The sequence below is a fragment of the Protomyctophum bolini genome (genome assembly GCF_963924005.1).
Source record: "Protomyctophum bolini genome assembly, contig: SCAFFOLD_220, whole genome shotgun sequence".
Taxonomy (NCBI): domain Eukaryota; kingdom Metazoa; phylum Chordata; class Actinopteri; order Myctophiformes; family Myctophidae; genus Protomyctophum; species Protomyctophum bolini.
Window position 1 is genome coordinate 1 of NW_027665607.1, and position 14,999 is coordinate 14,999.

Consider the following 14,999-nt stretch of genomic DNA (forward strand, 5'->3'; position numbering starts at 1 on the left):
CTAATGTCAGTGTCAATAAAGATGAGTGATGCATGTCTTTTCCCCTTGGAGAGCGAGCGAGCGAGTCGCTGTTCCAGTCTGAGGATAATTACAATACCATATCCCCTCCGATTTTTAAACCCCTCTACTGTAAGCTGAACTCCGAGACCTCAAAGAGGAGGGAATGGTTGTGTTGGGAAGTCGAGCTGCTTTGTTGGAGCTACAGTACAGAGCTGTTACTGTACCTCCCTTATTCCTGCACGCGGGGGGCGTGTGAGTCGTGACACCCAACGCTTTGTGATGATGGCATGAGGGGCGAGGCCAGTTCCATGACTGTCCACTGGGAGTCAATAATGAGCAGTGATTGAATAATTAAGTAGCCTATAATCACTGGAGTAAAATACATGTAGAAATACATTCCAACGTTTCGGCGGTTAAGCCTTCATCAGGGAATGAAGGCTTAACCGCCGAAACGTTGGATATTTCTGTCTTACCTGCTGTCCGAATAAATACTGGTACTCTGGGTATTGGTGTGTGCGGACCACCTTCTTGTTCATTCAAGATCTCCTCTACAGTTTTCTCCCGTGCGTCGGCACCGCCACAAGGACTTTGGTGTGCGGAGCCTCTTTGTACAAAGTATCATGTCAGTATCATGGTCAGTATCATGGTCAGTATCATGTCAGTATCATGGTCAGTATCATGTCAGTATCATGGTCAGTATCATGTCAGTATCATGGTCAGTGTCACATCAGTATCATGGTCAGTATCATGGTCAGTATATGGTCAGTATCATGGTCAGTATCATGGTCAGTATCATGGTCAGTATCACGTCAGTATCATGGTCAGTATCATGGTCAGTATCATGGTCAGTGTCACATCAGTATCATGGTCAGTATCATGGTCAGTATATGGTCAGTATCATGGTCAGTATCATGGTCAGTATCATGGTCAGTATCACGTCAGTATCATGGTCAGTATCATGGTCAGTATCATGTCAGTATCATGGTCAGTAACATGGTCAGTATCATGGTCAGTATCATGTCAGTATCATGGTCAGTATCATGTCATATCATGGTCAGTGTCACATCAGTATCATGGTCAGTATCATGGTCAGTATATGGTCAGTATCATGGTCAGTATCATGGTCAGTATCATGGTCAGTATCACGTCCAGTATCATGGTCAGTATCATGGTCAGTATCATGGTCAGTATGGTCAGTATCATGGTCAGTATCATGGTCAGTATCATGGTCAGTAACATGGTCAGTATCATGTCAGTATCATGGTCAGTATCATGGTCAGTATCATGGTCAGTACATGGTCAGTATCATGTCAGTATAATGGTCAGTATCTATGGTCAGTATCATGGTCAGTATCATGGTCAGTATCATGTCAGTATCATGGTCAGTATCATGGTCAGTATCATGTCAGTATCATGGTCAGTATCATGTCAGTATCTTGTCAGTATCATGGTCAGTATCATGTCAGTATCATGTCAGTGTCATTGGTCAGTATCATGGTCAGTATCATGGTCAATATCATGTCAGTATCATGGTCAGTATCATGGTCAGTGTCACATCAGTATCACATCAGTATCTTGTCAGTAATCATGTCAGTATCATGTCAGTTTCATGGTCAGTATCATGGTCAGTATCACATCAGTATCTTGTCAGTATCATGGTCAGAATCATGTCAGTATCATGTCAGTATCATGTCAGTATCATGGTCAGTATCATGGTCACTATCACATCAGTATCACATCAGTATCATGTCCAGTATCATGGTCAGTATCATGGTCAGTATCATGTCAGTATCATGGTCAGTATCACATCAGTATCTTGTCAGTATCTTGTCAGTATCATGGTCAGTATCATGTCAGTATCATGGTCAGTATCATGGTCAGTATCATGTCAGTATCATGGTCAGTATCACGTCAGTATCACGTCAGTATCTTGTCAGTATCATGGTCAGTATCATGTCAGTATCATGGTCAGTATCATTGTCAGTATCATGGTCAGTATCATGGTCAGTATCATGGTCAGTATCATGGTCAGTATCATGGTCAGTATCATGTCAGTATCATGGTCAGTATCATGGTCAGTATCATGGTCAGTATCATGGTCAGTATCATGGTCAGTATCATGGTCAGTATCATGTCAGTATCATGGTCAGTATCATGGTCATATCATGGTCAGTATCATGGTCAGTATCATGTCAGTATCATGGTCAGTATCATGGTCAGTATCATGGTCAGTATCATGGTCAGTATCATGTCAGTATCATGTCAGTATCATGGTCAGTATCATGGTCAGTATCATGGTCAGTATCATGGTCAGTATCATGGTCAGTATCATGGTCAGTATCATGTCAGTATCATGGTCAGTGTCATGGTCAGTATCATGGTCAGTATCATGGTCAGTATCATGGTCAGTATCATGGTCAGTATCATGTCAGTATCATGTCAGTATCATGGTCAGTATCATGTCAGTATCATGGTCAGTATCATGGTCAGTATCATGTCAGTATCATGGTCAGTATCCATGGTCAGTATCATGGTCAGTATCATGTCAGTATCATGGTCAGTATCATGGTCAGTATCATGGTCAGTATCATGTCAGTATCATGGTCAGTATCATGGTCAGTATCATGGTCAGTATCATGTCAGTATCATGGTCAGTGTCATGGTCAGTATCATGGTCAGTATCATGGTCAGTATCATGGTCAGTATCATGGTCAGTATCACATCAGTATCACATCAGTATCATGTCAGTATCACGTCAGTATCAGCCTATAGCCGAACCTTCCATTCATGGTTGCCAGTTGTAAAATGCAGCCTGATGTTCATATTCCATTCCCTCCCTCCTCCTCCTCCTCTACCTCCATCACCCCCATGGTCTCCCCTCCATCTCTCTGCCTTGTTAATTATTCTGTTCTTCATCTGGATTACCAGAGCAAAGTCTGCAGTTGGAAAGCTGTAACACATTTAGACCTGAGGACGATTCTACTGTACAAATGTCTTCTAAAATGTTTCTGACAAACCCCATGTTTCTATGTCGGTCGTTCTCAAACATGTTCATGTCAAAGACCCCCTAAATATATGTAATTGGCCGCTGACCCCCATCTGAAAATATGTAGTTCCAGGACCCCCCCCCCCCTCCCCCCAGTAAGCAAAGATTTGAGATAAAAACATTAGAAACGCAAGGATCTGCGCCACAAAAATAGCAGACCTACAAGCTCGTAGTGCCACACTATATGAGCTTGTAGATCTGCTATTTTCAACAGCTAAAGTACAACATAATGCTTTAAAACACCAAAAAGGGTTCCCGCCAAAAGGGGTTCCCGCCAAAAAGGGGTCCGCCAAAAAGGGGTTCCCGCCCAGAACGGGCTAAGGCAGCAGGAACACGAGTCCATGTGTTTGTTGTTAACGGTGCTTTTTTTCTCCTCCTCCTCCGCGTCTATCGGTCGTACTCGGGGAGAATTATGTTTACGTATCCCATATTTTCCAGCCCAGATGTTTATAGTGGTCTTGAGTGATTGTTCGAGGGTTTTAGGGTCCTCCGTGAACACCGCGTAACATCGTTCTTTAGAGGGGAACAACCTCACACTGTCTGCTGACTGTTGTTCTTTGCAAAAAAAAAAAAGAGAAACCCCACCAGTGGTGGTGGAAAGCTGTGGCGTGCACAGATAGAAACTAGGGCCCTTTTTGCAATGTGCTCTTAAAAAAGAAAAAAGTTTTATTTTTTTTCTTAATTTGTAGTGTGTGGACCATGGTGACATTGATCAAATCTTGATAAAAAACGCTTCTACTATTATTATTTAGGTCCCCACAATCTAAAGCCATGTTTCTATGTCAGTCGTTCTTCGATAAAATAAAAAAATCACACACGTGTGAACTGAGTGGTGCAATTCCCCCCCCCCCTCTCTCTCTCTCTCTCTCTCTCTCTCCTCTCTCTCTCTCATTACACAGCACTACCCTCCCTCTGTTCTGCCGCCCCCTACTGGTATAAATCAGTAACATACTCAGGCTCATGGGCACAGGTACACACACAGGTAGGTACATGGACATTGCTGATTGTAGGAGTGGTTGCACCACTCAAAAAATAGCAGATCTACAAGCTCGTAGCGGGCCACTCGGTGGCGCGCTATGAGCTTGTAGATCTGCTATTTTTCAATAGCTAAAGCACCAAATGGGTTCCGGCCCACAAGGTGCCCTTTTTTTTCACTTGAGCACCTGCCCCTCTAAATGTCTGCATGTGCACGCCACTGTGGAAAAGTCACTAAATACATTTCCATTTTCCAATACTTTTTATGCTCCTCCTCTACATCTCTAGAGGCACTTTTTATACTCCACTACAATTAAAAATCATAGACAATTAGACAAACGTTATAGTTTACCACTTTAAGCCATATTTTATATACACCGTCTATTCGGAAATGACGGATCTACAACAAGCTCACCCAGGAGTCGCAATATGCATATATGGCTGTTTACGAAAGATTTTGAAACGAGACAATCTGCATAATGAGTGCTTTTATACTTTTGGTCATTTGAGACTATGGGCTGTATTTTGCGTGTCTAAGTACCAGGTCTTATTCCCTAACTTGAGTAAACTAAAGACCTGGAGTGCGTGATCCAATGCTCTTTGGCCACTCAGAATAGCCAAATGGCATTGATCATCACGCCTCCAGGTCTTTTACTCAAGTTAGGAATAAGACCTGGTACTTAAGACACGCAAAATACAGGTCAAAATGTTAATGCCAGTATATACACGTACACGTATACTTCCACTAAAGTAGGCCTACAGTTTTGAACGCGTGTTTCCACACTATAGTCGGGTGGGAAACCTCATATGTCCCAAAACGGATACTTTTCATGATTCAAATTTCAAAAGCAGCAAAAGTAGCAGATCTACAAAGCTTTAAAACGCATCACTTCGCAGCGCGTTTCAAGCTTGGCGGACCTGCTATACTTTTAACTCTTCTGTGTGACGTACGTGTGATCAAAGTATATGCCGGCGTTAATTTTCGAAAAAATAAACACAAAAAGTTATAAGACGGAGATGGAGATGGAGAACGAGACGTTGCTGCCCGACCAGGGACGTGCACACATAGACATCAATGGGGCTTCAGCCCCTGCCCCTTTTACCCGTCTGTAAAACAACTGCCCTCTCCAGACCAGTGAAAGAAATGCTAAATGCCTCTCATTTCCTTTCCATGCCATGCCATGAAGGAAGGCAGCATTCAGGAGAATGCTTTTTTCCCCCCAAAGTCTCCTGAACTTAAACACAGTATTTTGTAGTTGAACAAATTTGTTAGAAATGCATGTCGTTACACACACCGACCGCATCTCCACTAGCTAAAGAGTGCTGGGGGTTGTGCCCCGGAAATAGCTGATTGTGAGCTTGTAAGATCTGCTATTTTCCACATTTTTTGTCCAAAAGTACACTCTTAACCGTTGATTCAGCCCCTGCCCCTCTATAACACTCTTTGCACGTCCCCTGTGCCCGACAGCAACGATTTCCACATTGTGGTCTTGCTACTTCATCCCCCACCACTGGCCCCCCCCCCCCCCCCCCCCCCCCCACCACACACACACACACACACACACACACACACACACACACTCCATGTAAACTCATGTCATTATTCATGGTCAGTCCGGGCTCACAGGCAGCAGCAGAGTGGCTGGCGGTCTCCGGGGACCAGCCTTCACACTGGGTTGGTAGGGTTGTAATCTTGGTATAAGCTGAGGTTGAGGTTGGAATCTGTGTGTAGGGAGAGAGAGAGAGAGAGAGAGAGAGACAGAGAGAGAGACGAGAGAGAGAGAGAGAGAGAGGCCAATTATTGCTAGGCTATAATACACACCACAATATAAAAATACTGTGTCAGGACTTAGGAGTCATCGTGCACGGACGGGGCAGAAAGAAACCTCTTATCTCCCCTATTCTATAACCCATTCTGACCTGAGATCAGATTCACACGAGGTTTCCACTGGACACACACTGGTCTGATTAACCCATTCTGACCTGAGATCAGATTCTAAAATGTCAGTCGTTCTTCGATTTTTCAAAAATAGCAGACCTACAAGCTCGTAGCGCGCCACTCGGTGGCGCGCTATGAGCTTGTAGATCTGCTATTTTTCAATAGCTAAAGCATAACATGATGCCAACACCAAAATGCCCGTTTCAGAATGGGATAACTTGTGATGCTTTTTCGTCCTCCTAAATACTTGAATCACAACAAAATAACCAGAAAGTAGCCTATATGTCCGGCATGCGTTTTGAGCTTCTTGTCGATATGATACTGAAAAGTACAAAGGTTTTCAAATGAAATAAATAAATACATAGATAGGCTTTGCAGATCTCCAAACTGATGCACCACACAGTGAGTTTATTGATCTGCCATTTTAATATTAAAAAAAAGTTTTGTCCCTTATCTCAAGAATGGGTGATATATTGTTTGTTCAACTTGAATTCATAAATGCCTCTAGGTATACATTTCAATAACATTTTAAAACAATTATAAACCATATCAAAAACGTTAAAAGTTAAGTCATATAGGCATTCAATGCAGCCGGATAACGTCAGTCAGTAGGCTAAGTGTGTGTGTGTGTGTGTGTGTGTGTGTGTGTGTGTAAGGAAAGGAAAGGTACTTATGTTTACCCAGGGTAACTGGACTAAGCTCAAGAACTTGTTTACAGCCAGGCCCTGCTCATAGAACATTTCATGGTATTCAATGCCTTGTCCAAGGGTACTTCAGCGGTGGTCATTTTTAACGTGTCGGACCGCTGATTCGAACTGACGACCTTCCGGTCGTGCGCACCACCTCTTGGTCACACGACCGCCACACACACACAGTCACTGACACACGTCACACGCCCAAATACAAGCACGCTGCCTATAGCTGCTGTGTTTGTTTGTTACAACAACAGCCGTTTGTTTTAATATTAAACACGTCGGAATGTAACTTTCATTGACATGAACATGGAGCTAATGAGAGTCGACAGTGTTTTTGTTTACCAGCTGGTGGAAAACTAAAACGAAGTAACACCAATAAGTTCTACAAAGAAGAAGCTGATCAAACAGAAGTTAGGCCGTTATGTCATCCAGCTGAGACCTCCTCAACAGGTGAGTGTTTGCTGTCGTGTTAGCTGTTTAGCTGTTAGCTTTAAGATCAGTGCTTTAAAACCTTTCACACATCGGGCCCGTTGTTTATGTATTCAGCATTTGAGCCACGGAACCACCATCTGATGACATTTAGCCTGTCTCGGACCCAAAACTAAAGAATATTTTGTTGCCGTTGGATAAGAGTTTGTCCACACGCCCATGCTGTGTTGATGTTGGAACCATTAGGAGAGATAACAGGCAAATGTTGATTAAAAATGCTATCTAGACTTCTGGTAAATCAATTAGCCTAATGAAGGTATATTAAACTTTTTTTCCCTTTTTACTGTTGACGGGTCCATTTGGTTTCATTCTATCTCAAGAGTTACAGATCTAATAAGTCAAAATGACTAATTGACATCACCAGCTGCTGGATTGGAAGTGACTGTTGAGTCGTGTTGTGTTGCGTATGTTTCGTTCCTTGTGTACAACATATAGACCATGTTTAAGTAACAACACGAGAACTAAAAATGTTTTTTAATGTGTTAATTTATTGACACTGTGCGGAAGCTAAATTATTTGTGGGTCACCACCCGGCCTGTCTGATCTGCTGTGTTGTTGGTAATCCTGTTGATTGGGAAGGTGCCAAAGCACTGTAGAGGGGCGTTCATGTTCATAGTTGTTTGGTGTTTAGTCTTTTTGAGTGGTGCAACCACGGCCATTTTATAAGTTAACGGCAAGGTGCTAACAAGGTGCAACTTCCCATCTTCCCATTTTAAATCACAACTTAAAACATTGTTATATTCACAAGCCTTTGCATCACCGATCTTGCACCTTTCCTTTTAGATCATGCTGTCCGGCTATATGCCGGTTTTATTATTGATGTCTTCTGCACTGAATTGTATTGTATTGTACTGCATTCGTGAAGCACTTTTATTGGTACAATGAGAGTTGTTTTTAAATGTGCTATATAAATAAAACTGATGGCAGCCCATATTCATCCAAACAGAAAAGTCCTCTCTGATTGTATTACACAAACGTCAAACTCACCAACATTGCAGCTGTTACAGAAAGCTTGAATTATTCTCCTTCTATCCTCAAAAGTGTTTGTTTCATAAAAAATCCACTGTATACATTGTTATGAGCTACTTTGTGTCCTTGCAGGTGATTACTTTTCCAAGTGCTGGAGTTTGGGAGTGCTTGTTGTTAGATATCACTCAACTGTTTTGAATTTGCACATGAAATGCAAGAGGCAGCATGCAGGACGCTGCTTTACTGAAAACGAGTGCTTCCAAACTGATGGCCACGGTCTGGTCAATTGACCTTTTGCAGATGCCATGTTTCCATCAGAGTTTGGAAGCACTCGTTTTCAGTAAAGCAGCGTCCTAATGCCTCTTGCTTTATGTGCTAATTCAAAACGGGTGGTACGATGCAGGGCAGTTGAGTGATTGTCTAACGAGCACTTCCAAACTCCAGTCCAGCACTTAGAAAAATAATCACCTGCAAGGACACAGAGTTACTCATAACAACACGTCTACAGTGGATTTTTTTAATGAAACAAACACTTTTGAGGATAGAAAGAGAATAATTCAAGCTTTCCATACAGCTGCAATGTTGGTGAGTTTGATCTTGTTTAATACAATCAGAGAGGACTTTTCTGTTTGGATGAATGGGCTGTCTATGGGAAGTTGCACCTTGTTAGCACCTTGCCATTAGAGTGTGTGTGTGTGTGTGTGTGTGTGTGTGTGTGTGTGTGTGTAAATGGTGTCACTGTTGCACAGCCTAAAGGCCTATTCATAGTCTGGATTTTCGGTGGTGAGGTGACCACCGCTCCGGTGGTGAGCTGACCACCGGAGCTGAAATAACGTTGAGCGGTGGTGAGTAAAAACAGAGAGCAGGGCTGGAGCGGTGGCGGTGGTTTGCTCTTCACCGCGGCTCGTGACGTCATGTTGTAGTTTGGTGGTCACCTCAGTGACGTCATGTTGTAGTTCGGTGGTCACCTCAGTGACGTCATGTTGTAGTTCGGTGGTCACCTAACCACCGGAAATCCAGACTATGTATGAGCCTTCAGATTGTGTTGGGAGTTTGGAAGCACTCGTTGTTGTTAACTGCCGGCGCTGCTGCCTCCTGCATTATGTGCAAATTCAAACCGGTGGTATGCAGGGCCGTTCAGTGACTTGAAACGAGCGCTATACCTGCACAGCATTTCTTGACAGAAAGTAGCTCATAATAAATAACATGTCTACGCTGTTTTAATCAATTACATTTTGAAATCCGGACCATATTTCGACATGGAAGCATTGATGCTTTTGCTTAAACGGATAGTTCACAATGGTTTTAACTTGAGCTGTATGAAATACTTGCCATTAATATAGTTGTTGCAACTGTAGTGATTGATTGCCAGAGTCTCGTGGTGGGAGTTCTGCTCTGGTTTTGGTGAATATTAAAGGGACACTTCACCCTTTTTTGCAAAAACATAATATGTTAATGACGATTAGAAGATTTAGAACACTTTCCGTGGGGTCTTTATGTGTGTAATATGTGGTTTTAATATTTGAGCAGTGGGCCCAGTGTCTCTGATGTCATGGACACTGGGCTCACTTCCTTCCTGGACTACAATTCCCATAATGTTTGGTGCACTGCTCCTCCTTGTGGATAGGGGGAGGGCTGTCTTACTGAGACAACAACATGTAGTCCAGGAAGTAAGTGAGCCCAGTGTCCATGACATCATAGACACTGGGCTCACTGCTACAATCTAAAATATCTAAAACCACATATTACACTCGTAAAGACCCCCCAGGAAAGTGTTCTAAATCTTCTAAACATATATTGTTTTGCGAAAAGGGTGATTTTGTGGGGGGCACTGGGGGCACACGATCGTAGCCCCTAGATGTGTCACAGAGACATAACATTTTTTTTGAGCGTTTTACTCATATCTGGCTGTCTGAATATACCAAAAAAAAAAAAAAAAAAAATGTCCTTAACATTTTGAGTAATATTGCTTCTAGCAGCTTTAATTCTCAGGGCTTCTTGGTAATCCAGTCCCAATGCAATGCCCTTATATGGAGTGTCACGGCAGCCTCCGTGTCGCTCTGTTCTTGCTTGTGTCACGAGGCGTGACGGACTGATGCCCGTATATGGTGGAGTGACCGATGGGTCACGCCACGGGTTTTGCCGGTTTTCATAGTAATCTACGGTCGCAATTATTATGCACAATGTCCCATTTCACACACGTTTTCAAATGTATAAATTGTATACAGATATTTTGAAAATGGCAGATCTATACAAACTCAATGTGTCACATCGCATGCTTGTAGATCAGCAATTTTCAAATGGCCGAAGTGTATATAGGGCTTAATGTGTGTTTTGTAGTAATGATCTAAATCAGTGGTTCTCAACCGGTGGTCCGGGGACCACCAGTGGTCCTTGAGAGGGTTCTAGCTAGGTGGTCCCCAGCTAAATGATGGTACCCAAATGGACCCTTATAGAGCGTTGCAGTCCCGCCCCCTTTCATGACGACGAGAGAGTGGGCTTTAAACCAAGACAGGCCATTTTTACCCATTAACTCATTTACTGAATGAATAAATGGTGCAAAAATAAATAACAGCCCGGGTTACTATTTGGTAATATACGGGTATATATTCTTTCAGAACATTTTTAACTCAAATCTGTGCTTCTGGTGGGGTGTCCCTGGAACAACATATTTTCAGATGGGGGTCGGCGGCCAAATACATATAATTCTGGGGGTCTTTGACATGAAATAGTTTGAGAACCACTGACATAGAAACAGAGTTTTTTCAGAAACCGACTATTTAAAATACTTTTTTTTTGTTTTTTAGAATCGGTCGGGTCTAATTAGGCTAGTTGGGGTCCGTTGAAAATAGCATGCTGGCCAAACATAGAGGAACATAACTGAAGACAAGCATTTATAGAAAAGCTTCTCTCTTCACCACTGGGAGTATTAAACATAAAATAGTTTTTTAACCCATTTAGACCTGAGGACGATTCTATAAATGTCTTCTAAATCCTGACAGTTTTCTGATAAACCCCATGTTTCTATGTCAGTCATTCTCAAACATTTTCATGTCAAGGACCCCCAAAAATATATGTAATTGCCCGCCGGCCATGGGCGGATTTAGGGGGGGTGCAGGGGGTGCACCCCCTGGCAAAAAAAAAAAAATAATGATTTTTTTTATAAACAAATCCCATGAGACTTGGTCCTACCCCCCCGACCATGAGACTTACTACAGGCCAACTGGTAGTGGTCCTACCCCCCCCCCCCCCATGAGACTTACAAATCCCAAATGTTTATAAACAAATCCCAAATTTTTGTAAATAAATCCCAAATGTTTATAAACAAATCCCAAATGTTTGTAAACAAATCCCAAATGTTTATAAACAAATCCCAAAATGTTTATAAACAAATCACAAATGTTTATAAACAAATCACAAATGTTTATAAACAAATACCAAAATGTTTATAAACAAATCCCATGAGACTTGGTCCTACCCCCCCGACCATGAGACTTACTACAGGCCAACTGGTAGTGGTCCTACCCCCCCCCCCATGAGACTTACAAATCCCAAATGTTTATAAACAAATCCCAAAGGTTTGTAAAAAAAACCCAAATGTTTATAAACAAATCCCAAAATGTTTATAAACAAATCACAAATGTTTATAAACAAATCACAAATGTTTATAAACAAATCACAAATGTTTATAAACAAATACCAAAATGTTTATAAACAAATCCCATGAGACTTGGTCCTACCCCCCCGACCATGAGACTTACTACAGGCCAACTGGTAGTGGTCCTACCCCCCCCATGAGACTTACAAATCCCAAATGTTTATAAACAAATCACAAATGTTTATAAACAAATCACAAATGTTTATAAACAAATACCAAAATGTTTATAAACAAATCCCATGAGACTTGGTCCTACCCCCCCGACCATGAGACTTACTACAGGCCAACTGGTAGTGGTCCTACCCCCCCTATGAGACTTACAAATCCCAAATGTTTATAAACAAATCACAAATGTTTATAAACAAATACCAAAATGTTTATAAACAAATCCCATGAGACTTGGTCCTACCCCCCCGACCATGAGACTTACTACAAGTCAACTGGTAGTGGTCCTATTGGTGATCAGTGGTGATCAATATTTCATGTCAAGAACCCCAGAAATTATTATGTAATTGGCTGCTGCTGAAAATATGTTATTCCAGGAACGCAACGCGATAATAAGGTTCACCTTATATGGCAATGACGGAAGGCTGGATAGACAAAACGTTTGACATAGTTTGAATGTCCTCATAGCAGGCGATATAAACAAATTGCAAAGTGTAAAATGAGCTCCTGTATTTTAGCTTGACTGTGTGTGTGTGTGTGTGTGTGTGTGTGTGTGTGTGTGTGTGTGTGTGTGTGTGTGTGTCATGGGCGGTTTTTTTTTTTTTCTTTTTAAACTTAACTTATGGCTTCTGACTGTAGTTTGTAATCATCTCTCTTATCATGATATGATGACTTGCTGTACGGCTGTAGTGCATGTGTGTATGTGTGTGAGCTGCTGTACTACCTAAATAACTCATTTTTAGGGGTTAGGGCATTGTAAAAACGCTAAAATAATAAAATAAAGGTTAGGATTCGCTCGCCAAGCAGTCGCACCCCCTGGCGTCAAGTTCAAATCTAAAAATGATGTATCAGGAAAGATTTGAGTTAAAAATGTTCATCCTGGAATATTATATTCAAAGATTTGCGCCACATTTTCACGATTTTTCAAAAATAGCAGACCCACAAGCCCGTAGCACGGCACTCGGTGCCGCGCTATGAGCTTGTAGATCTGCTATTTTTCATAACATAATGCTTAAATCACCAAAAGGGTTCCCGCCCAAAATGGGTTCATGGACAATAGAATATTTTGTCTCAAGTATTTTCAATCTGAAAATTGTAGGCAAGACACACTGTGATTTGGACCTGTAAATTATAAAACAAAAACTAAGGCACTGGTTGTGGTACTTCTGGTTTACCAGAACGGGGTTCAACTCCCTGCGGTGCCCTGCTCAATTTGTTGTTACATGGTTCATTTTCTGCTCATTGTGTTGCCTTTTCATAGATGATATTGTTCAGGATTCCAATAAAAAAAACATTGCCAATTTTTTCAGGATTTCAATTCAAATATAGCAAAAATCGGCTTTTTTGTTGCTATGTTGCTAAATGATTTCGTCATTTTTTTCAAATCCTCAAAAATGATGAAAAACGGCGCGCTATAGTATGCCGTACGATATGGGCTATAGCCAATGGTCCAAAATGATGAGAAACGAGGCTAACTTTTTTTTTCAAAATTTCAAAAAACATGGGCTATAACCCATCGTTTTTGTCATTTCGTCATTTTTTTCAAATCTTCAAAAATGATGAAAAACTGCGCGCTATAGTATGCCGTACGATATGGGCTATAGCCCACGGTCCAAAATGATGAGAAACGAGGCTAACTTTTTTTTTCAAAATTTCAAAAAACATGGGCTATAACCCATCGTTTTTGTCATTTTGTCATTTTTTTCAAATCCTCAAAAATGATGAAAAACGGCGCGCTATAGTATGCCGTACGATATGGGCTATAGCCCACGGTCCAAAATGATGAGAAACGAGGCTAACTTTTTTTTCCAAAATTTCAAAAAACATGGGCTATAACCCATCGTTTTTGTCATTTCGTCATTTTTTTCAAATCCTCAAAAATGATGAAAAACGGCGCGCTATAGTATGCCGTACGATATGGGCTATAGCCAATGGTCCAAAATGATGAGAAACGAGGCTAACTTTTTTTTCAAAATTTCAAAAAACATGGGCTATAACCCATCGTTTTTGTCATTTCGTCATTTTTTTCAAATCTTCAAAAATGATGAAAAACTGCGCGCTATAGTATGCTGTACGATATGGGCTATAGCCCACGGTCCAAAATGATGAGAAACGAGGCTAACTTTTTTTTTCAACATTTCAAAAAACATGGGCTATAACCCATCGTTTTTGTCATTTCGTAATTTTTTTCAAATCTTCAAAAATGATGAAAAACTGCGCGCTATAGTATGCCGTACGATATGGGCTATAGCCCACGGTCCAAAATGATGAGAAACGAGGCTAACTGTTTTTTTTCAAAATTTCAAAAAACATGGGCTATAACCCATCGTTTTTGTCATTTCGTCATTTTTTTTCAAATCCTCAAAAATGATGAAAAACGGCGCGCTATAGTATGCCGTACGATATGGGCTATAGCCAATGGTCCAAAATGATGAGAAACGAGGCTAACTTTTTTTTTCAAAATTTCAAAAAACATGGGCTATAACCCATCGTTTTTGTCATTTCGTCATTTTTTTAAAATCTTCAAAAATGATGAAAAACTGCGCGCTATAGTATGCCGTACGATATGGGCTATAGCCCACGGTCCAAAATGATGAGAAACGAGTCTAACTTTTTTTTTCAAAATTTCAAAAAACATGTGCTATAATCCATCGTTTTTGTCATTTCGTCATTTTTTTCAAATCCTCAAAAATGATGAAAAACGGCGCGCTATAGTATGCCGTACGATATGGGCTATAGCCAATGGTCCAAAATGATGAGAAACGAGGCTAACTTTTTTTTTCAAAATTTCAAAAAACATGGGCTATAACCCATCGTTTTTGTCATTTCGTCATTTTTTTTAAATCTTCAAAAATGATGAAAAACTGCGCGCTATAGTATGCCGTACGATATGGGCTATAGCCCACGGTCCAAAATGATGAGAAACGAGGCTAACTTTTTTTTTCAAAATTTCAAAAAACATGGGCTATAACCCATCGTTTTTGTCATTTCGTCATTTTTTTCAAATCTTCAAAAATGATGAAAAACTGCGCGCTATAGTATGCCGTACGATATGGGCTATAG